This window comes from Eriocheir sinensis, chromosome 30 (genome assembly GCF_024679095.1).
Source record: "Eriocheir sinensis breed Jianghai 21 chromosome 30, ASM2467909v1, whole genome shotgun sequence".
In the NCBI taxonomy this organism is placed as follows: domain Eukaryota; kingdom Metazoa; phylum Arthropoda; class Malacostraca; order Decapoda; family Varunidae; genus Eriocheir; species Eriocheir sinensis.
This window is the reverse complement of record NC_066538.1, coordinates 17,527,362-17,549,012: the sequence shown is the minus strand read 5'-3', so window position 1 is coordinate 17,549,012 and position 21,651 is coordinate 17,527,362. Positions and strand designations below refer to the sequence as shown.

Below are 21,651 nucleotides of genomic sequence, written 5' to 3'. Positions count from 1 at the left end.
AAAGAAGGTTAGTCAGACTGGTGGTTGGAGGTGAACACAGCAGCCACTTCCAACTATATCATATGCACTGACCCTCACCTTTTTTCTCATTATTATTATTATTATTATTATTATTATTGTTACTATTTTCATTATTACTGTGGCATTTATTAAAGTTATTCCCATATATATATTTATTTAACTTGCATTTACCATAACCATAAGTAACTGACATTTATAGAACCTTAACTAGGACGTTGAAACACTACATACAAAATAATAGTAACATTGACACTAGACCTGTTAATTGTAAAGAGGACCCATTACTCATCATTGTACAGTGTGTGAACCAAGTGTACTCAGTCATTGTACGTCATATAGACACAAAGTAGTTCATATTCTTAAACATATCAGTCTCCCATTACGACTATTTCCCAAGGCCACAGAGGATATTAACTGGGGTTTCATGGGTGTTGTTATTCCCCGTTCAAGATGCAGAAGTCATGTAAAACTATCACCAGCATCACAGAACACAGTCTCCAATTATCTCTATTTCCTAAGGCCACAGAGAAGATTAACTGGGCTTTCATGGGTGTTTTGTCCTCGTTCAAGATCCAAAAGCCGTATAAGACTATCACCAGCATCACAGAACAGTCCATGGAAAACCCAGCAACTTCTACGAGAGGCTTTTCAAATTGGGGGACTGAGGGTGATATGGGGTGATTTTTGTGTTCAAGATCGGGCAGAGTGGAAAAATTTGGGTGGCTTTTCCGATACCTTACGCCCCTGTCCACCCAGCAGTGAATGGGTACCAGGTTCTAATTAAGGGTTGTGTCCTGTCTCCTGGGATCTGTTGCCTTCTATAATTCCTTGCCCTTCTCTCTCTTTCCGGCATATGACCACAGATGTTGCACCGACTAAACCAAACTTTCCAACTTTTTCCCATTCAAGATCCAGAAGCCATATAAACCTATGACCAACATCACAAAACAGTCCATGAAAAGCCCAGCAACTTCTACAAGAGGCTTTTTAAACAGGGGAACTGAGGCAATGATATGTTTAAAAAAATATGGGCTATAGTGTTAATACAGAAACACCTCATTGTAGGCAGCACCATATAGTATTATAATGGGCATGTTTTGTGTAGTGAAGAGTATGTATTGTAGTCATTCATTGTATATCTTATTAGTGTACAGTGTTGGGAAGAGTATTCAGTCATTGTAGATTATATATATGTACAGAGAATGCTAAGAAAAGTAGTAGTAGTAATAGTAGTAGTTGTGGCAGCATAATTGGTAGCAGTAGTAGTAGTAATAGTAGTAGTAATAAAATCTGCTATTTCTACCACCACCACTACTACTACTACTACTACTACTACCACCACTACTACTACTACTATTACTCCCACTACTACTGCTACTTCTACTACTACTGGTTCCCCATCCCTGTCCAGCAGCAAGAGAGAGAGAGAGAGAGAGAGAGCCAAAACATTTCCTCTTATTCTTTCCTTGCTTCCTACCAAGTCTACCCTCCGGCCTCCTCCTCCTCTTGTGTAACCATCCTCTCAACATATTAGCTCCAATTTTAATCCTTCTCATCTTCCTCCTTCTCCTCCTCCTGCTTCTTTCCCCTCCCTCAACCCTTCTTTTCCTCCTTCATAACCTCCTCCTCCTTCTCCTCTTCCCCTCTTTATCCTCTTATCTCTCCTTTTTACATAATTAAGGAGACAACTCTCTCTCTCTCTCATTATGCAATCATTATAACATGTATCATCGTCATCATTATCATCACACTTAATATCGTTCTTTAACTACGTTTATGATCACTGTTGTCAAGTCTAAACACATGTATATATAGGCTCATTATTTAACTACTTTCTCATCAAGTATTATATTTGTGTTTGTTTGTGTATTTATTTATGTTTTCGTTAATATCACAATTGTATATGGCTACTCGTGGAGGTGGAAATCTAAGCACTTACTTGAGAATTGACAAGATTCCGTGTAAAAGTAAATTAAAACTATTCGTATTTGACGTTTTTGCCTCACTTCAATTACTTCTAAAGGCCAAAAAATGGGGTAAAACGCGTTATCATGAGTGTTTCTTTAAGTTCCTGGTAGTACAGAGGCTTTGTCAAACTACCACTAGGCTCATAAAACTACCCCTGGAAATGCCCCCCAGACTCCTACGAAAGCTTGGTTAAGTGTGTGCCCGGGGGTTGGGATGGCATGTTCCTCCCTTCTCCCTTGTTTACCTGCAACAATAAACTATCAATCAATCAATCAAGTGTGTGTGTGCTTGGACGCCGAAATGTGTAAGATTATGACCATTTTCTCGCCTGGTTTTCCTCTAATTTCAATTGTTTTTACTTTCATGGTACAGAGGCTTTGTCAAACTACCACCAGGCTCATAAAACTACCCCTGGAAATGCCCCCCAACTATTGAAGCCTAGTTAAATGTACGTGCTTTGGCGCCGAAATATGTAGATTATGACCACCTACTCGCCTGGTTTTCCTCTAATTTCAATTGTTTTTACGTTCATGGTACAGATCGAAGCTTTGTCAAACTACCACCATGATCATATAACTACCTTTGGAAATGCCTATAAACAACCCCCGCGAAAGCCTGGTTAAATGTGTGATTTGGCGCCGAAATGTGAAGGATTATGACCATTCCTCACCTGGTTTTCCCTTAATGTCAATTGTTTTTATGTTCACGGTACAGAGGCTTTGTCAAACTACCACTAGACTCATAAAACTACCCCTGGAAATGCCCCCCACAACTATTGAAGCCTAGTTAAATGTTACGTGTGTGCTGTGGCGCCGAAATGTAAAAATATATGGTCATTCCTCACCTAGTTTTGCTTTTTAGTATTGATTGATGGCAGCCTCGTGTTGATAGGGAGTCAGTCATACTACTTTAGCACCAACTCATATGTGATGCCAGTTTATTTGTGAATTTAGTCGTGTTCTAATTCCAGTCACTCAATAAATATATCCGGAAAATGGTGTTTTATTAATTCATTGGTATAGAGTTCGTGATTTCGTATTCCGCGCGGATCGTCCCGGAAAAAAAGGCGCGAAATCGAAATCGAAATCGGAGAAGTGACAGCGCAAAGGAAGTTTTAAAGTATTTGATCTTCTCTGGAATGGCTGCAATTCTTTACTATACGGGATGTGTAGGAGGAATGCTTGAAATAGAATGCAATGGTTGGAATGAATGCAATGGTTGGGGTGGAATGGAATTGAATGAAGGCACTGGTTGAAATGAAATGGAATGGATGCAATGGTTGGGGTAGGATGGAAGTGAATGAAGGCACTGGTTGAAATGGAATGGATGCAATGGTTGGGGTAGGATGGAAGTGAATGAAGGCACTGGTTGAAATGAAATGGAATGGCCGCAATGGTTGGAATGTGTGTGGGTTGGATCCTTATTGGTAATCTAATTTGCGATTTGTTTGTTAATGAATTAAATAGTAGCGTAAAACATCAATTAGTGATATTCCCGGGTCTGAACAGTGACGTCTGTTTACTAAAGTATGTAAATATCCACTCAGCCTCTTGCAGTTTCCCTATGTTCTTATGTTCTTATGTGTCTCTGCTCTGCTATAGGAGGCTCTGAAGGAGGAGGAGGAGGAGGAGGAGAATTTAGAGCCTGCGTGAGAAAGAATAGGTATATCAGTACGGGCGTGCGGGCGGCGAGGGAGACGGCGGAAGTTCCATGACGAGTGTTTATTGCAAATCATACTATGTAGCCTATTGCCTGGGGTCGATCGGGATGGCATTTTCCTCCCTTCTCCTTTGTTGTGTATACTCTTCCAACAATAAACCATCAATTAACAATTCCAACCATATTCCATTCAATTCTATTCCAACCATTCCATTCCATTCCGACCAGCGCGTTCATTCCACTCATCCCAACCATTGCATCCATTCTATTCCAACCATTCCATTCCATTCCATTGCGTCTATTCTATTCCAACCACTGCATTCCATTTCAACCATTCCTCCTTCATATCCCGTATAGTACCCGGACCCCCCCCCCCCCCTTCCCCTTTTGTTGCGATATACATGCAAGCGATGATGAAAACGTAAGCCTCACTATCGCGGTCCGGAAGCTGTTAAATTCTCGCCTATGGTGACGCACGGGGCACAGCGCTGACGCATATACCAACGCTTCCGGAAACCGACATGTTGAAAGCACGTACGCTCTTGATAAGTCTACCAAGCAACTAACGCTCGAATATTACTTTAGTTGAGAGCAGGAAAGGGAAAAGAAGTGAACGCTGAGGAGGTGCGGGAAAGAAGGAAATTTTAAGGTGCGCAATAGTAAGAATCAGCGGATCTTAATCATAACCTTTGTGGTGATCCAATAACTCGTGTGTCGAATAATTAACATAAAAAACCCAAAATAATCTTATAGAACTCTGAAACTTTGTAGGTAGCAACAATCAGTACCTATATATACTTCTTGTTGAGATTGAAGACATGAAAACGTGTGGAAGGAAAAATAAAAAGTGAAGTACGCGAAAGAGACAAAAAAAATTAAGGTGAGAAAAATTTAATTATTGAAGGAAAAAATAAAGGGATTGCAATAAGCGAAAGAGAGAAAAAAAAGGTGAGAAAAACCTATTGAGGGAAAAAATAAAGGGATTGCACTACGCGAAAGAGACAAAAGAAAGGAGAGAAAATCGTGTTAGAGGAAAAAAAATCAAGTTCAGTACGTGAGACAAAATTAAGAAAGGAGAGAGAAATATATTGAAGGAAAATATAAAGGAAAATAGACATTGATTGATTGATAGAGAACATTTTCTTCGTGAGTTTGAAGAGCGGGATCGAGGAGATATATATTAAAAGGTAAGGTCGATATTAAGTTACTGCCATATATATATATCAGCGCCCAAGCAAGTGGCCTACACACATATTTGACAAGGCTTTCCTATATATATAGCTATAGGCTTTCTGGGTATTTCCATGGGCATACTTAAATTTATATGCCCCTGGTGGTAGTGTGACCTTTATTCTTAATTCTGTACCATGAATCTAGAAAAACAACAAAACAAACAAACACGGACCTTTGGCGAATGTGTCTGAGAATATACCAATTATATTATATACCTAAGAATGTGGACGATATATATTGCATGTGTGATATATTCTTGATAATGACGTACGTTTGATAAAATTCATATATGTTAATTAACGTGATGGCGAATATACATCTCGAAAGTGCATATTATAGGTCATCAGAGAGAGAGAGAGAGAGAGAGAGAGAATCAGCTGGGGAAACTTCCTCTATATGGCTTCTTGACGTTTCTCTCTCTCTCTCTCTCTCCTTGATTCACCGACAGAGAGAGAGAGAGAGAGAGAGAGAGAGAGAGAGAGAGAGAGAGAGAGAGAGAGAGAGAGAGAGAGAGAGAGTGAAATAAAAAGGTGTTCCATCATTCTTATGTCATATTGTAATCTCAGCAGGAGCTTATATGTATGGTGAAAGGATCAAGATTAGTAATTTATCAGTCGTAGAAAATGGATGATAGCAAAGGGAGACTCAAGGAAACACACACACACACACACACACACACACACACACACACACACACACACACACACACACACACACACACACACACACACACACACACACACATACATACACACACATACATACGTACAGACGCCCCTAACTAAGATTGTCACGGGTCATCCTTCCGTTATCAAAAGAGAGATCGAGATAGGGCATATTTGATAGGTGTGTGTGTGTGTGTGTGTGTGTGTGTGTGACGTCACTACAACGTGATCATGCTTCCTCAGTTTCTTATATATATCGTCTGATGTAATACGTACTACTTGTAACACTAGCCCATGAATCAAACTTTGTTAAACCGATCAGTCAATATATTTGCATTGAAGTATAGAGATCAACCGTACATATATATAACACGTATATAGCTATAGTTGTATTCCCTTTCCCTTTATTTCCCTTTTCTTTTCACCCTTTTAATTTGGAATTTATGTATATTCATTACGTATTACTGGAATTTATATGCGGCAAAATGTTAGCTTGGAGATCAGCGAGCAACCGGAAGAATTAACAAGACTATATAATTCATATAATATCTCGATCCCTCATCTTCGTTTCCCTCCTCTTCCTCTTTATCTGCTTTCTCTACCTCCTCCTCTACCTGCTTAGCCTTTTCTTCCTCTTCTTAGCTCCTCTTAATTCCTTCTCCTATATATTCTTCTCTCTCCTTCCTTATCAACTTAATTCATCCTAATCATCATCATCATTATCATAACATCGATCTTTTTTTAATGTGTGGGCAAATGGAAAAACCAAGATCGTAGTATTTATAATTCTAATGTCTCTGGTAAGAATTGCGTAAGGAAAATTTCTTTATATGTCAAGGACGCATAGAGAGTTGAATGCACATAAAAACATAAAAAAGAGAATTCCAGGAAGACGATCGAGGGAAGAGGAGGACACGGGAAAATTTACAAGGTCGAAATTAAGTTAGGAGACATTAATAGCCTACCGCATTCAAAGAGTAAATGGGGAGAGCAAGATTATAGTAATTATAACTAACATCTCCGGTAAAAATACTCTAAAGAGGGTTTCAACATCACACATGAACAGAATAATAGTTGAAACACACATATAAACACGGGAGACGAGAGTTCGAAGAGGAAAACACGGAAAAAAATATGCAAGATTAAAAAGCAAGATCGTATTAATTATCACACTAATATCTCCGGTAAAAATAGTCTGAAGAGGGTTTCAAACTTTCAGCAAAACACATGAACACAAGAACAGTTGAAACACACATATAAACACACAAAAGGAATCCAGGGAGACGAGAGGAAAGGAAAACACGGAAAAAAAATATGCAAGATTAAAAAGCAAAAAGACATATCACGTTCAAAAGGCAAACGCGGAGAAAACAAGATTGAAGTATATTTTTTTATAACTCTAATATCTCCGCCAAAAATTTAATAAGGAGGCTTCAACACACCACAAGGACACATAGAGAATTAATACACACATACACACATTAAACACATAAAGAGAATTCCAGGGAGACGAGAGAAGAGGAAAACACGGAAAAACATGGAAGGTCAAAGTAAAGGTCCCGAGGAACGTTTGCATGGAGAGAGGAAGAAGCACTTATTTATTTATTTACTTATTTATTTAAGTAAGTAGGTAGATAAGTATATAAGTATCCTTGGTAATTGCCTGAAAAGGGTTTGTACATAACACAGACACACAGCAGATAAAAGATCCCAAAATATAAGAGAAAAGGAGATGAAACCGAAAAAACTCTATAAATACATTAATATATCTTATAAAAACATCATAAAGAAGTTTCTATATAACACAATAACGCATGAATAGTTAATAAACACAGACACACAAATAAAAGACCTCAAAATGAACGAGAAAAGGATATAAAACGAATTAATATATCAGATAAAAATTGCATATGGAGAAGGTTTCTACATAACAAAGACAGGAATAACACACACACATAACACACACACAAATAAAAGTCCTCAAAATGAAAGAGAAAAGGAAGATTGAACGAAAACATAACGAAGGCAAGAGAAATTTATAAATCTATTAATATATCAGATAAAAATAGCATATGGAGAAGGTTCCTACATAACACAAAGACAGGAATAATTAATAGATACAGACACAAATAAAAGTCCTCAGAATGGAAGAGAAAAGGAAGATAGAACGAAAACATAACGAAGGCAAGAGAAATTTATAAATCTATTAATATATCAGATAAAAATAGCATATGGAGAAGGTTTCTACATAACACAAAGACAGGAATAATTAATAAATACACACACAAATAAAAGTCCTCAAAATAGAAGGAAAATGGAGATAAAACGGAAAAAATAAAGAAGACGAGAAATTCATAAATCTATTAATTAACATACCTGGTAAAAAAAATACTATGAGTTTCGTTATAACACAGACACAAGAATATATAGTAATTAATAAAAGGTCTTGAGATGTAAAATGAAAGGGGAAAAGACGGAATCAAGACGTATCACAATATTTTTGGTATTTTTTGAGTCTAAGAATTACCTTATAAACCAAAAAAAATAGACCAAAAATAAAAATAAATAGAAATATGCGTAAGAAATATAAAAAAATAGCATCTTCATAGGAAATAGTTCAGAAATAACACAGAATTTTACTAGAGAAAAAATAATAGTCGGAGATCGAAGTGAAAAAAAAAAAATAGATAAATAAAAAATAAGCAAACAATAAGCAAAATAATAAACAAAAATAAGCAAAAAATAAGGAAAAAATAAATAAACAAAAAAAAATATATAAATAAAAAAAAAAGTAAAAATAAGCAAAAAAAAAAAGAGAACACAAATAAAGAAAATAAGCAAAAAAATAAAAATAACAAATATAAAAATATAAACAAAGAAATAGCGAAATAACTAAATCAAACAAAAATTAAACAAAATAAAAAAGTAAGCAAAAATAAGCACAAAACAAAACAAAAATAAAACAAAAATATAAACAAGAAAATAAACAAAAATATGCAAAAAATAAACAAAGAATAAAATAAATAAATAAACAGCAAAAAAAAAGCAAAAAGAACAAAAGGCAAACAAAAAAGCAAAAAAATAAACAAAAACAAAAAAAATAAACAAAATAAGCAAAAAAATAAACAAAAAATGAACAAAAATCATCAAAAAATAGCAAAATATGAAAACAAAACAAATATAAACAGAAAATAAACAAAAACAGACAAAAAATAGCCCAGAAAAATACAGGAAACCCTATATATTCGACGCACAAATGTCAGAAAAGTAGCGACAGCAGGGACAAAACAAATCACTTCCCTAAACCTTTTAAATTACCCCAAAAATAAATGTAAAATGTCCCCAAAGTCACAAAAAAGCAAAATCTGACGAAATAAAAGCAAAAAAGTAGCGAGAACACAGGCAAAGTAGTTCCAAGTGACACACTAACTCATTAACACCTTCACATAATTAAAATAACCCCCAAAAACCGTACTTAGAATTATAAAACCACCAAAAAACAATCAAAACACCCACAAAATCCTTTAGTTACCGATGTCAAAACGAATATAGGTACTTCCGTATTATAACTCCATTACCCTATTATCACTTTTAGGATGCACAAAATAACTCCAAAATACATTAAAATAAATAATAAAACACTTAAAACACCTTAAACAGCCAGAAAACCTTTTATTTCGCGATATTAAAACAAAGTAGTTCCCAAAGACGTACCACCTTAGTACCACCCACACCATGCCTAAACTAACCCAAAAAAGACCTTAAACACCTTAAAACACATAAAAAACACCTTAAAATACCCTAAAACATATAAAACGGCGATAATAAACCCTTAAATTAAATAGTCCGCCGCGGAGGAGTCCAAGTCGAAGGTGCGTTGCGGTCTCAGGCTCTTGTGGGTGGAACGTCATTGTGGAAATTTTCTTCTTTTTACCTTTTAATTAACGTCCTCGACCTCACCTGCCCTCAGCACGCACAGGTAATTATCAGCACACCTCGGGCCTTGGATAGAGGTCAAGAAAGGGCGTGAGGAAAGGGCGGAAAAGGGTGAAATAAGGCTTTTTCTCCCCTCTTGTTGTCCCTCACACACCCAACAGCTGATCTTCGTGTTAGTGATCTGCGTTTATTTGTGTCCCTTCGGTGTTTTTTCGGTGTTTTTCGAGGGTTTTGGGCGTGTTTGTGTGAGTGTGTGCGTTTGTGTGTTTTATCTGGGGTGGTTTGGGGGTGTGTGTTCGTTTGTGTGTGTTTCTGTGTTTTTGTTCTTTTTTGGGGTGTTTTTATTTAGGGGGTTTTGCGTGTACGTGTTTGTGTGTGTACGTGTTTGTGTGTACCTGTGTGTATGTGTGTGATGGGCTACCCCTACACACACACACACACACACACACACACACACTCGTGATTTACACCCACTAGGTTTTATTTCATGGGTGTTGGTGTGTGCGTGTGTGTGTTTGTTCCTTAGGTATAGTGATGGGGCCCTTACACACACACACACACACACACACATACATACCATAGTTTCAATATTTTGTATAGCCATTTTCTTTCTCTATCCTTCATTTTTTATCTATATTTTCTTTATTCTTTCCACCCCGTCCCTTCCTGGATCTGGATCTGGATTAATGATGCGCAGGGCACCCGTACAGGTGCATAACACGCATATTTCTTTCTTACTATCATTTTCTTTATTTCTTCCCTTCCCTTCTCACACACACATCTACCATTAGGCTCGTAACACTACCCATGGAAATACTATTAACACAACCACTACCAAAGCCTTGTCAAACTATCACCAGGCTCATAACACTACCCATGGAAATACTACTAACACAACCTCCACCAAAGTCTTGTCAAACTATCACCAAGCTCATAATGCTACCCATGGAAATACTACTAACACAACCTCCACTAAAGCCTTGTCAAACTATCACTAGGCTCATAACACTACCCATGGAAATACTACTAACATAATCTCTACCAAAGCCTTGTCAAACTATCACCAGGCTCATAACACTACCCATGGAAATACTACTAACACAACCTCCACCAAAGCCTTGTCAAACTATCACCAGGCTCATAACACTACCCATGGAAATACTACTAACACAACCTCCACCAAAGCCTTGTCAAACTATCACCAGGCTCATAACACTACCCATGGAAATACTACTAACACAACCTCCACCAAAGCCTTGTCAAACTATCACCAGGCTCATAACACTACCCATGGAAATACTACTAACACAACCTCCACCAAAGCCTTGTCAAACTATCACCAGGCTCATAACACTACCCATGGAAATACTACTAACACAACCTCTACCAAAGCCCTGTCAAACTATCACCAGGCTCATGACATAACCTCCACCAAAGCCTTGTCAAACTACTGCTAGGCTCACAGCACTACCCATGGAAACACCACTAACACAACCTCTACCAAAGCTTTATCAAATGTAGACAGGTGTGTAAGCCTTGATGTCTTTGAGAATATGTAAATAACCAACACTTGTGGGTCCCGTCTTAAGTATCAATCAATCACTCTTAGCTTCTAACTCATTTAAGCTTTTAGAGTTAACAATCATTTTTTCTAGGCTGCTCCGGTGATCAGTGCATCTGTTGGGAAAGCTGTATATAACCCTTTGACGGCGGTGGAACTCTATACAGACGGTCAAAAATTCAGTCATTCAGTTTTGTGGGTCAAAAATATAATAACACTTCCAGATTGTGGTAGAATCTATGCATAGGCGATAGTTAAAACATCCACTATGCGGTATAATTATATTTATGCTTCGGTCCGAAAGTCGGCAGTGACTATATATAGACCATTCATTTTAGGGGAGCTACTTTTCCAATACTGACACTGTCTAAGGGTTCATGATATCTTCAAATTGCCTAGAGCACAAAAATACACTACTGTATGATCTGTATCAGCATCTATTTGAACTTTCCGCGGCTTGTTTTATCACAGCATGGCACCTGTGATGAAGCAGGCTTGGGTTCAAGTACATTTTTTGTATTTGAGTCCAAGTGTGATTACATTGCGATATCATGAATCCAAGTACGAGTACAATTACTCAGTTTTATAGTTGAACTTGAGTCCAAGTACAAGTTCTTTTGTACTGGACTCGAATCCAAGTACAAGTGCTATTTACTGATTTAACTTGAAGATTTTTTCTGCTTTTCTGCAAACCACCAAGCCCTTTTTGCCATGGTCACCTGACATGACCTGTGTCACCTCACCCCAGGGCTCAGGCCACCAGGCCTCCCCAAGTCCCAAGCTGAGGACATACCTTGGTAATCCTCACCCTGACCTCACCTACACCCAGGCAGGTCGTCAAACACCACATCAGAGACACGTTGGCATTTCCTTGGTTGTACTCGAAAGTACTCGAAAAATTGTCAAGTGCTTGGAGTCCGAGTCCAAGTACAAGTACCGATGAACTTTTTACTCCGAGTATGAGTTCATGATGTTGTGTACTTAAGTAAGGACAAGTACATGTACTTGGACAAGTAAGTACAGGTACATGTACTTGGACCCAAGCCTGTAATGAAGGTGACTTCACTCTCCTATTCTACGGGCAGTGTCCTATTCTACAGCTCTAGGCTGCCACAACAATGCAGCAGTCCTGCCCGTGAGGCCCAAACTATTCCTTAGTAACAGGCGGTTGTCAAGGAGCCGGTGTGAACAATTTAAGAGGTCATGGAGGATGTTGTGAAGGATGAAGACAATCGGCCACTGTACTAAACTGTTACCACACTGCTGGGGTAACATTCCTAAATCATCACACATCTCCAGGCAGCCAAGCAGAGTGAGTGACCACCACCTGATGCTTGGCGGTGATCATCATGTTTGCACACACTTAGCAGTTCCCTGCTGTCCATTACTGCTATCAGGATTTTTTTTTTTTTTTTTTTTTGCGTGTGTGGTTGTCACTTCTTGCTGAGTCCTTCCTGATTACACACAAACACCTGAGTTTTAAACAGTGCATTAGTCTTCATCAACAACAACAATGTGGCTGTTTTGTCATTTTCAATCTGTTTTTCAAGATGGGACTGATTGCTTTTGTTATTTTTTTATACCACTGCTAACGACTGAGTTTATGATGTGTGACCTTTATTAACTGTGAAAATCCAACACTCTAACTACCGTATGTCCCAAAAATCAATCAAAAAGCCAGACTAGCGACATGACTTGATAAATACTAATATGACGTTGAAAAAATCTTGTAACAATGTTGGCCTCAGTTGCTGTGGGAAACAGTGGTGGTGGTGGTGGTGTCAATAGGGGAGTGGTAAAATTGATTGTGATAGGGGTAATGTTAGTGTTAGCAGCAGTGGTGGTGGTGGTGGAGTAGTCACAACCACAGCACCCGGTAGTGTCCAGAAAAGTACAGAATGAGAGCGTGTACCGAGTTAGAACAAAAAAAATACATATCCGTGAAAACTTAGTGTAATGTGTGAACTAGAAAGCAATCATAGTTTTAACTTATAACAATTCATTATTCCAGCCGTCACTCATTTGCTGTTAAGACATGGTTAGTTAGTTTAAGGGAAAGGGAAGTTTGGAGGGTAAGGAAGTGCAAGTCAGGTGGTTCATTACCTCAGTGTGCATATCTGTAACAAGCAAGCCTGTCACCATTTTATTAGAGCACTTTCATCTTATCATCCTGCTCATTAGTCCCTCATTAGATTAGTGAAGACTGGAGGGCAAAGGTCTATTTACCTAGTTGTAGTTTTGCAGGGCCTGGGCTTACCCTCGTGTGGTCCCGTCTCCGTATCTGTATTTCTCCAACTTTTCCTTAAAGCTTTGCACACACCTTGCCGATACTACATCCTCTCTTAGTCTGTTCCAAACCTCTATATTTCTTTGTTGGAAGCTATATTTCTTTATGTTTCTCAAGCATCTTCCTTTCCTCAATTTTTTACTGTGTCCTCTTGTGTTCCTGTTGTTTATTCCTTCTGTTAGTAGTAACTCCTCATTATCATCTATTTCCTTTTTTTTTTTTTTTGTGTGTGTGTGTGTGTGTGTGTGTGTGTGTGTGTGTGTGTTTGAGTAAGAAAGTACAGGCCAGGTGGATCATTGCCTCACTGCGCATCTCTGTAACAAGCAAGCCTGTCACCCTTTAATTAGAACACTTTCATCCTATCATCCTGTTCATTAGTCCCTCACTAGGTTAGCTGAGAGTAAGGTAATGGTGTTTGGAGTTAAGGAAGTATAGCCCAGGTCACTGTCACAATCCATTCACCCTTTTACTGCAAGGTTTATTCCATCATCCTATTCCTCAGTCTCTTGTTAGGTTAGTTATTGCAGGTGGTGGGGAGGGTAAGGAAGTATAGGTTAGGCGGTTCATTGCCTCAGTGCGCGTCTCTGTAACAAGCCGTTCATCCTCGAATTTGCGCGTCTATTTCATCATCCTGTTCCTCAGTCTCTCGTTAGGCTAGTTATTGCAGGTAAAGATGTGTGGTGGGGGGGAAGGTAAGGAAGTATAGGCTAGGGGGATCATTGCCTCAGTGCGCTTCTCTGTAACAAGCCGTTCATCCTCGAATTTGCGCGTCTGTTTCATCATCCTGTTCCTCAGTCTCTCGTTAGGCTAGTTATTGCAGGTAAAGATGTGTGGTGGGGGGAGGGTAAGGAAGTATAGGCTAGGGGGATCATTGCCTCAGTGCGCTTCTCTGTAACAAGCCGTTCATCCTCAAATTTGCTTGTCTATTTCATCATCCTGTTCCTCAGTCTCTTGTTAGGTTAGTTATTGCAGGTAAAGATGTGTGGTGGGGGGAGGGTAAGGAAGTATAGGCTAGGGGGATCATTGCCTCAGTGCGCTTCTCTGTAACAAGCCGTTCATCCTCGAATTTGCGCGTCTATTTCATCATCCTGTTCCTCAGTCTCTCGTTAGGTTAGTTATCGCAGGTAAAGATGTGTGGTGGTGGTGGTTGGGGGGTGGGGTAAGGAAGTATAGGCTAGGTGGTTCATTGCCTCAGTGCGCATCGCTGTAACAATCAAGCATGTCACCCTCACATTTGGACACTTTTCATCCATTTTTCTGTTTGTTAGTCTCTCCGGCAAGATCAGGGAAGGACGGAGGATAGAGGGAAAGATATGTATGCAGGGACTTTATTAATTTACTCATCATCATCATCATCATTTTGTCTTTCTGAGCGGTTGAACACTTTATGGCTCCCCTCCATTCTGCTCTGTCTTCTGCCTGATGCTCATCCAATCCCATCAATGCCAAGTCTTCCTGTATACACCTTCTTCACATTTGCATAGGTCTACCAACTGGTCTCCTTCCTTCTACCTTTAATCTCTCCACAACTCCCAGCACTGTATCCTCACCTGTATCATTCATTCATTCATGTATTTCTTAGTTTATATTCCATTTTGTGACCTTGATGTGGGCTGCTCCATTTTGTATATTTATTTTATTTATTTATTTATTGTTGTTTTTCAAGGTAGAATCAATAAGTCAGTCATTTCTTCAGTCTGCCAATCATTCCATTCCTTTCTCTGTGTGATGATTTCTCCTGTTACTCAACCCAGGCTGACTCACTAGACATGCAACACACACACACATGTTTTATCAGATTTCTAACTTGCCTTCCATACTAATTGACTCTTCTGTGGGTTGTGTGTCTCCATTGGGATTTCATTATGGCATTACTGTGTGTGTGTGTGTGTGTGTGTGTGTGTGTGTGTGTGTGTGTGTGTGTGTGTGTGTGTGTGTGTGTGTATTGCTAATGTGTTTTTCCTCCATTATTCATTCAATCTTTCGTTCATCTTTTCCTTTTTTCTCTACTCATTCTTCCTTTCATTTTCTGTCTTTCATTCTTATTATCTGTTTGTATCTTTTTCCTTCTATTTATCTATCTTTTCTCTTCCTTTTCTTGTCATGGTTAAGAAAAAGGAGGAGGAGGAGAATAGGAGAGGCAGTACACATCTTGGGAACTTAACAGAGAGAGACAGACTGAGGGTGGCGAGACTGTTAGGCACTGAACACCTTGCTACTGGCTAGGTTAGGTTAGGTTAGGTTTGTCCTGGTAACAAATCAACCTGTTTTTTGGGGAGGGGGTGGTGCTGCCTATGGTGCCTGTAGGTTTGCTTGAGGGGTCTCTCGGATCACCCCAGCCCGTTGTGGCACAGACGAGTTCTATTTATAGTGGCTGCCATGATGTGTGATTCTTGGGTCGGTATTCTTAAACGCTTCCGCCCCTCACACCAACTAACACCAAAGGCAGAAAAAAAGTTAATTCGCTTTCCAATAAGTAATTCTTTTAGGCTTATGGTACAGAAGTAATGTCAGACTACCACCAGGCTCATAAAACTACCCCTGGAAATGCTCAAAACCCCTACTAAAGCCTTATCTAATATGTGTCCTTAGGCGCTGAAACATTTAAGAATATGGCCGTTGGTTTTTAAATGTTCAGTAGCTAATAATGTCCCTGTAGTCCCTTTACTCAGCCGGATCCCTTGCTCCTGGCTGGGTAGGTAAGGATGCTGCTGGTTGGCTGTCTGACGGCTCCGTCGCCCAACACATAAAGGTTAAAAAAATATTTACGATTTTGCTTGGCTCGTTTGTTACACAAAGTATGCAAATTTTGTTGGTCATTGGATTGAACAGTGAGCATAAAACTAATACTAATAATAATAATAATATCGGTGAGTAACATTCAGAGAACAGCATTTATTGTATAGACAACTTTTTACACAACTTATTACTTTAAAACATTTCTAAGAATTATTGAATACATTCTAGAATTTGTTCTGAATGCGATCATACCTCCAGATTTTAGAGTGTGATATAAGAGGAGACAAAAGAGGATTCAATTTAAAGACGTTGTAGATATAAACACTTGATATTTTCCAACTTTAACTCACGATATTTTCCAACTTTAACTTACCTTAATAACTTCAGTTTGTCGAGTTTTGAATACCGCTTTGAATACCGCTTAATCCAGTGATGTTAACATGATCTTGAAGACAACAAGCCTGGATTAACAGATGACCTATGGAAAGAAACATGAACATTTCCCCAACCTTGGTGTGTGTGTGTGTGTGTGTGTGTGTGTGAGGACAGGCAATCAGCAGCATCCTTACCTGCCTTGCTAGAGATTGAACCACTGCTGGGGGGATGCTGCTGAAGGGGAATGACCTATAGTGGTGTGTGCCCTGGCCTGGATGCTTAGGTAAAGAGAGTGTGCAGGGCGTGTGCTTAGGTAGAGTGTGCTATGTCCTGACACCCTCACCTAACACCACACACACACTCGTCACACAGCTGAAGAGAATGGCCTAAAGTGGTGTGTGTTCTGGGCTGGATGCTTAGGTAAAGAGTGTGTGCTATGCCCTGAGACCCTCACCTAACCATCACACACACGCACTCAGTCACACAGCGCTGGGGGTCAACTCTTACTGTGAAGGGGTTAAGAAGGAGAAGGAAAGAGAGGAAGTAAATAAGAGACTCAGGGGGTTAAAGAAAGACATCAGGGAGTGATGTTACGAAATCCAAACTTGACCCTGCACTGAACTGAATAAGGAAAATTTGTAGCTAGTAGTAGTAGTAAGAAAATAAGATGAATAGTGATAAAGATTAATGTAGTAGTAATAATGTGGATAGAGCAATGGAGACGAGGATAGTATTAATGAAGATAATTAGTAGTATTAGTAGAAGGAGGAGGAGGAGAATAATGTTAAAGGTTAGTGGTATCAGCAGCAGTGAGAGCAGTAGGAAACATGGAAACATGGAAACATGGAAATGCAGGCAACAGAAAGCCTATTGGCTCATTACGAGGTCGCCCGCTTGGGTGATTTAATCTGCTCGACCGCCACTTGGGGCTTGGTGAGCAGATGAAAGCACCTCGATATTGAGGAGCAGATGGAAGCCCCTCGTTATTCAGTTTACTCCTGACGCAGCGAAATGACGGTCGATTCTATATTTGAAGGAGTTGATGGTATTCGCATTTACTACTTCTGAGGGAAGATTGTTCCAGTGGCGGATGACTCGGTTTGAAAAGAAACTCCTTCCAATGTCTGTGTTACATCGACTCGACTGAATGGGTAAACCGTTATTTCTAGTTCTTGAGTTGGTTTGCAGTTCAAAGAATTTGGAGTAATCGACGTTATTGAACTTTTTTTGATACTTGAAGACTTGAATCATATCCCCTCGTAGGCGTCTTTTCTCCAATGTAAAGAGATTGAGTCGCTTGAGTCGTTACTCGTCCGGTTGAGCCCTTAAGGTTGGAATCATCTTTGTGTAGAGTCGTTGAATACTTTCCAGTAAAGCAATGTCCTTTCTGTAATTGGGAGACCAGAACTGCACTGCATACTCGAAGTGCGGTCTTACCATGGAATTATACAAGGAGAGCATCACGTCTGGTGTTTTACACTCAAGTTCCTCGCTATGAACCCGAGCATAATGTTGGCCTTGTTGTATGCTTTTTTACAGTGATTCGCGTGTTTCAGGTCACTGCTGATAGTGACTCCAAGATCCTTTTCCTCCTGCATCGCTTGCAGAGGTCTCCATTCATGATGTATGTGTGGTTACTATTTCTGGACCCAATGTGCATGACTTTGGATTTGTCAACATTAATGGACATTTGCCATTTTCCCGACCATTCGATAATGTGATTGAGGTCTTTCTGAATGATTTCGCAGTCGGTCTTTGTGAGGGCCTTTCCACCCACCTTGGTGTCATCAGCAAATTTCGATATTGTGGATTTAATTCCTGATACTAGGTCATTGATATATATGATAAAGAGAATGGGTCCCAGCACTGACCCCTGAGGAACTCCACTAGTGACTGGATGCCAATCGGAAGGCTGTCCGCTGAGTAGTACTCGTTGTTTTCTGCCGGTGAGCCAATCTCTTATCCACGCGATCAGATTGGCTCCAATGTCCGCCGAGTGCAGTTTCTTAAGGAGTCGTTCGTACGGTACCTTGTCGAAGTCTTTCTGAAAGTCCAGGTATATAACATCACTGGGGATGTGGGCATTCCAGTTCTTATATATACCTTGGAAGAAGTCTAATAAATTCGTTAGGCAGGAGCGCTTGTTTCTGAAGCCATGCTGGGTGTCGGAGATTACATTATTGTTTTCTAGAAACTTAACAAGTTTATCTCTAATAATCTTTTCGAGTATTTTTCCTGCCACTGATGTCAAACTTATGGGCCTGTAGTTTAATGCAACGCTTTTGTCTCCTTTTTTGAAAATCTTACGTTCGCCATCTTCCAGTCTTCGGGACCTTGTTTAGTTGAACTGACCGGTTGAATATGGTAGTGAGTGGTTGAAGTATTTGTTGTTTAAGCTCTTTTAATAACCGCGGGGACAAACTGTCGGGTCCCGTTGACTTGTTCGTGTCGAGTTTGTCCAAGTACTTTTTTACTTCTTGGTCGCATATTGAGTCAATTTCCAGCGGCGTGATCTCACTCGGCGGGGCAGGGCTCTCGGGAATGGTTTCGATGTCCTCGACTGTGAATACGGATGCGAAGTTACTGTTGAGGATTCTGGCCATCTGTTTACTGTCCTGAGTTACAGATCCAGTCTCGTCTGTCAGGGGACCAATATTGGATTTTACTTTCTTTTCGATCTTATGTACGTGAAGAATTTCTTGGAGTTAGTTTTGATTTCGCGCGCTATTTGCTTTTCATAGTTGCGTTTGCTACTCCGAATAAGGCTGCGACAAGCTCTGAGGCTGTTGTGGTACTGTGTGCTGGCTTCGGCCGTAGCATTCTCTTTCATCAAATTATAATTCCTTTTTTAGGTTTACTGCCCTTTTATTTCTCTGGTCATCCACGGTGGATCTACGGCCCCATTTACTCGCCTGGATTTCGTAGGCACTGTAGCCTTCTCTACTTGCAACAGCTTATCTTTGAAGACGTTCCACGCGTTGTCGATTGTATTGTCGGTGATGCCAAGTTGGTCCCAGGTCGTGGGAAGCAGTGCACGGCTAAGTTGAAATTTCCTTATTGTAATCTGGTATCACTGATGGATTATCTACGAGTTTGTGACATATGTTGATATTAAAACGGATTAAGTGGTGATCGCACCCATTAAGTTTCTCACCAACTGTACAGTCGCGAATGAGGTCGGGGTCGCTTACTAATACCAGATCCAGCAGATTGTTTTCTCTTTTTTGTTGAGTTACAACTTTAGTTATGAACGAAACCTCCACCATTTCTCAAAGCCTGTTACCCTCTTGATCTCCAGTCATCAGTCCCCAGTCAATGTTAGGGCAATTAAAGTCCCCAATTATAATTGCTTCCTTGCTTTGTGTTAGAGAGTGAATCTCTTCGTAGAGGGCAGTGTCATCGGCTGCCTGTTGTTTCGGAGGCCTGTATACGGTTGCAAGTGTTAGTTTCTTGTTATTTGCGGTTATTTCCACATAGACAGAATCGTATTTCTCTGCGTCCTGTTTGTCTATTTTATGGCAGGAGTGTACTTTTTACGTAGCAAACTACTCCTCCTCCTTTCTTGTGCTTTCGACTTTTGTGGAAGCTTTCGTACCCAGGGAATGACATTTCGGATTCTAGATGGGTAGAGTTGGCCCAAGTCTCTGTGATGGCTACCACATCTGGTTTCTCTGTTGCAATATACGCCCTAATTTCGTCCTTTTGGGTATTAAACTACGTGCATTTGTGTACATGATAGAAATGTGGCCGTGACGAGTTGTACCAGTTCGCTTGTCGGAGGCGTGGTTAGTTACACAGTTTCTTGTGAGTCGCACTGACGCTACGGGTTGGTTGATCAAGGGCTGCCTTTGCCCCGTCCTCGCCCGCCGTTTTTTGAAAGGCTTTTCGAAAAGCTTTTCACTGCCTCGTCCAGAAGCCTCCCGAAACGCGCCGATCCAACCTCATTCAGATGTAGTCCATCGTTCCAAAACAAGTCTGGGCGCTCAAGGAAGTGGTGCCAGGCGTTTGTAAACGCCACGCCTTCGTCGTCACAAATTTCCTTCAGACTAGTATTGATGTTGCTCGCTTTGCTGTTGAAGCCGGCGTAAGCGCTGATTCTGGGTAGAATTCCAGAGACAATGACGTGAGGGGACTTGGTCTTGTAACGCCGAATGACCTGACGGTATTTTGATAGTAGGGCCTGAGTTTGAGTAGACTGAACGTCATTTGTCCCCGCGTGAATCAAATAAACTGTGTCTTCCTTCGCGAGTTCCGTGACAGCATCGACAGCTGAAGTAATGTCGTCCAGTTTGGCTCCCGGAATACAATAACGCCTCCGCGTCTCTGTATTCCTGCCGCAGAATTCCGTTAATTGACCTCTAACCAGCGAGTCCCCTACAAGTCTAACAGATGTTTTCAGCTTGTCTGTGCCCCGAAACTGTGTCTGATCTACGCAGACCACAGCAGGAAGAATGGTCTTGTGGCGTCTAATGGATGAGTAGTGAGGAGTGTGAGTGTGGTGGCGAGTGGACGTGGAGGCGTTAGGAGGGCTGGTAGAGGAGAGGGACAAGGGGGAGCCCAGGGAAGATGAGGAAGAGGCGGAAGGGGTTGACTGCAGGGGAGCAGAGGAGGAGGATGTTGAGGATGCGGAGGAGGGGGCAGAGGCGGAGGAGGAGGAGGAGGAAGGGAGGAAGGGGTTGACTGGGGAGGAGTAGAGGAGGAGGATGTTGAGGATGTGGAGGAGGGACAGAGGCGGAGGAGGAAGGGGGGTTGGGGGGGACTGGGGAGGGTAGAGGAGGAGGATGTGGAGGAGAGGGAGGAGGAGGAGGAGGAAGGGGCGGTAGGGGTTGACTGGGAGGAGAAGAGGAGGAGGATGTGGAGGAGGGGAGAAGAAATGTATGAGGAGGTGGCAGAGGCGGAGGAGGAGGAGGAAGAGGAAGAAGGGGTTGGCTGGGGGGAGAGAGGAGGATGTTGATGATGTGGAGGAGGGGGCAGAGTTGGAGGAGGAGGAAGGGCGGAAGAGAAGAGTGAGGAAGAGGAAGGGAGGAGGAAGAGTAGGTGGTGGTGATGGTGGGATGGGTGGGGAGGGGCGGGGGTGATGGCGGTGCTGGTGGTGGAGGGTGAAGAGGGAGAAGAAGAAGACGAAGAAGACGAAGAAGAAGAAGAAGAAGAAGAAGAAGAAGAAGAAGAAGAAGAAGAAGAAGAAGGGAGTTGAGGGTGTGACGTCA

At 40.7% G+C, this 21,651-nt stretch overlaps 1 protein-coding gene across 3 annotated transcripts in view; it reads left to right on the top strand.

Annotated features, from left to right (window-relative positions):
* The first annotated feature begins 4,331 nt into the window (after nucleotides 1–4,331).
* LOC127005680 (ras-related protein Rab-5B-like) overlaps nucleotides 4,332–21,651 on the top strand; it is a 31,228-nt gene continuing 13,908 nt past the window's right edge. Inside the window, exon 1 of one of the 3 annotated variants that reach the window (XM_050874774.1) lies at nucleotides 4,332–4,835. The gene's annotated coding sequence lies outside the window, so the exon portion shown is untranslated. Of the gene's footprint in view, nucleotides 4,836–9,373; nucleotides 9,526–21,651 lie in introns of those variants that run through there. The other 2 variants (XM_050874773.1, XM_050874775.1) reach the window with 2 other exon arrangements.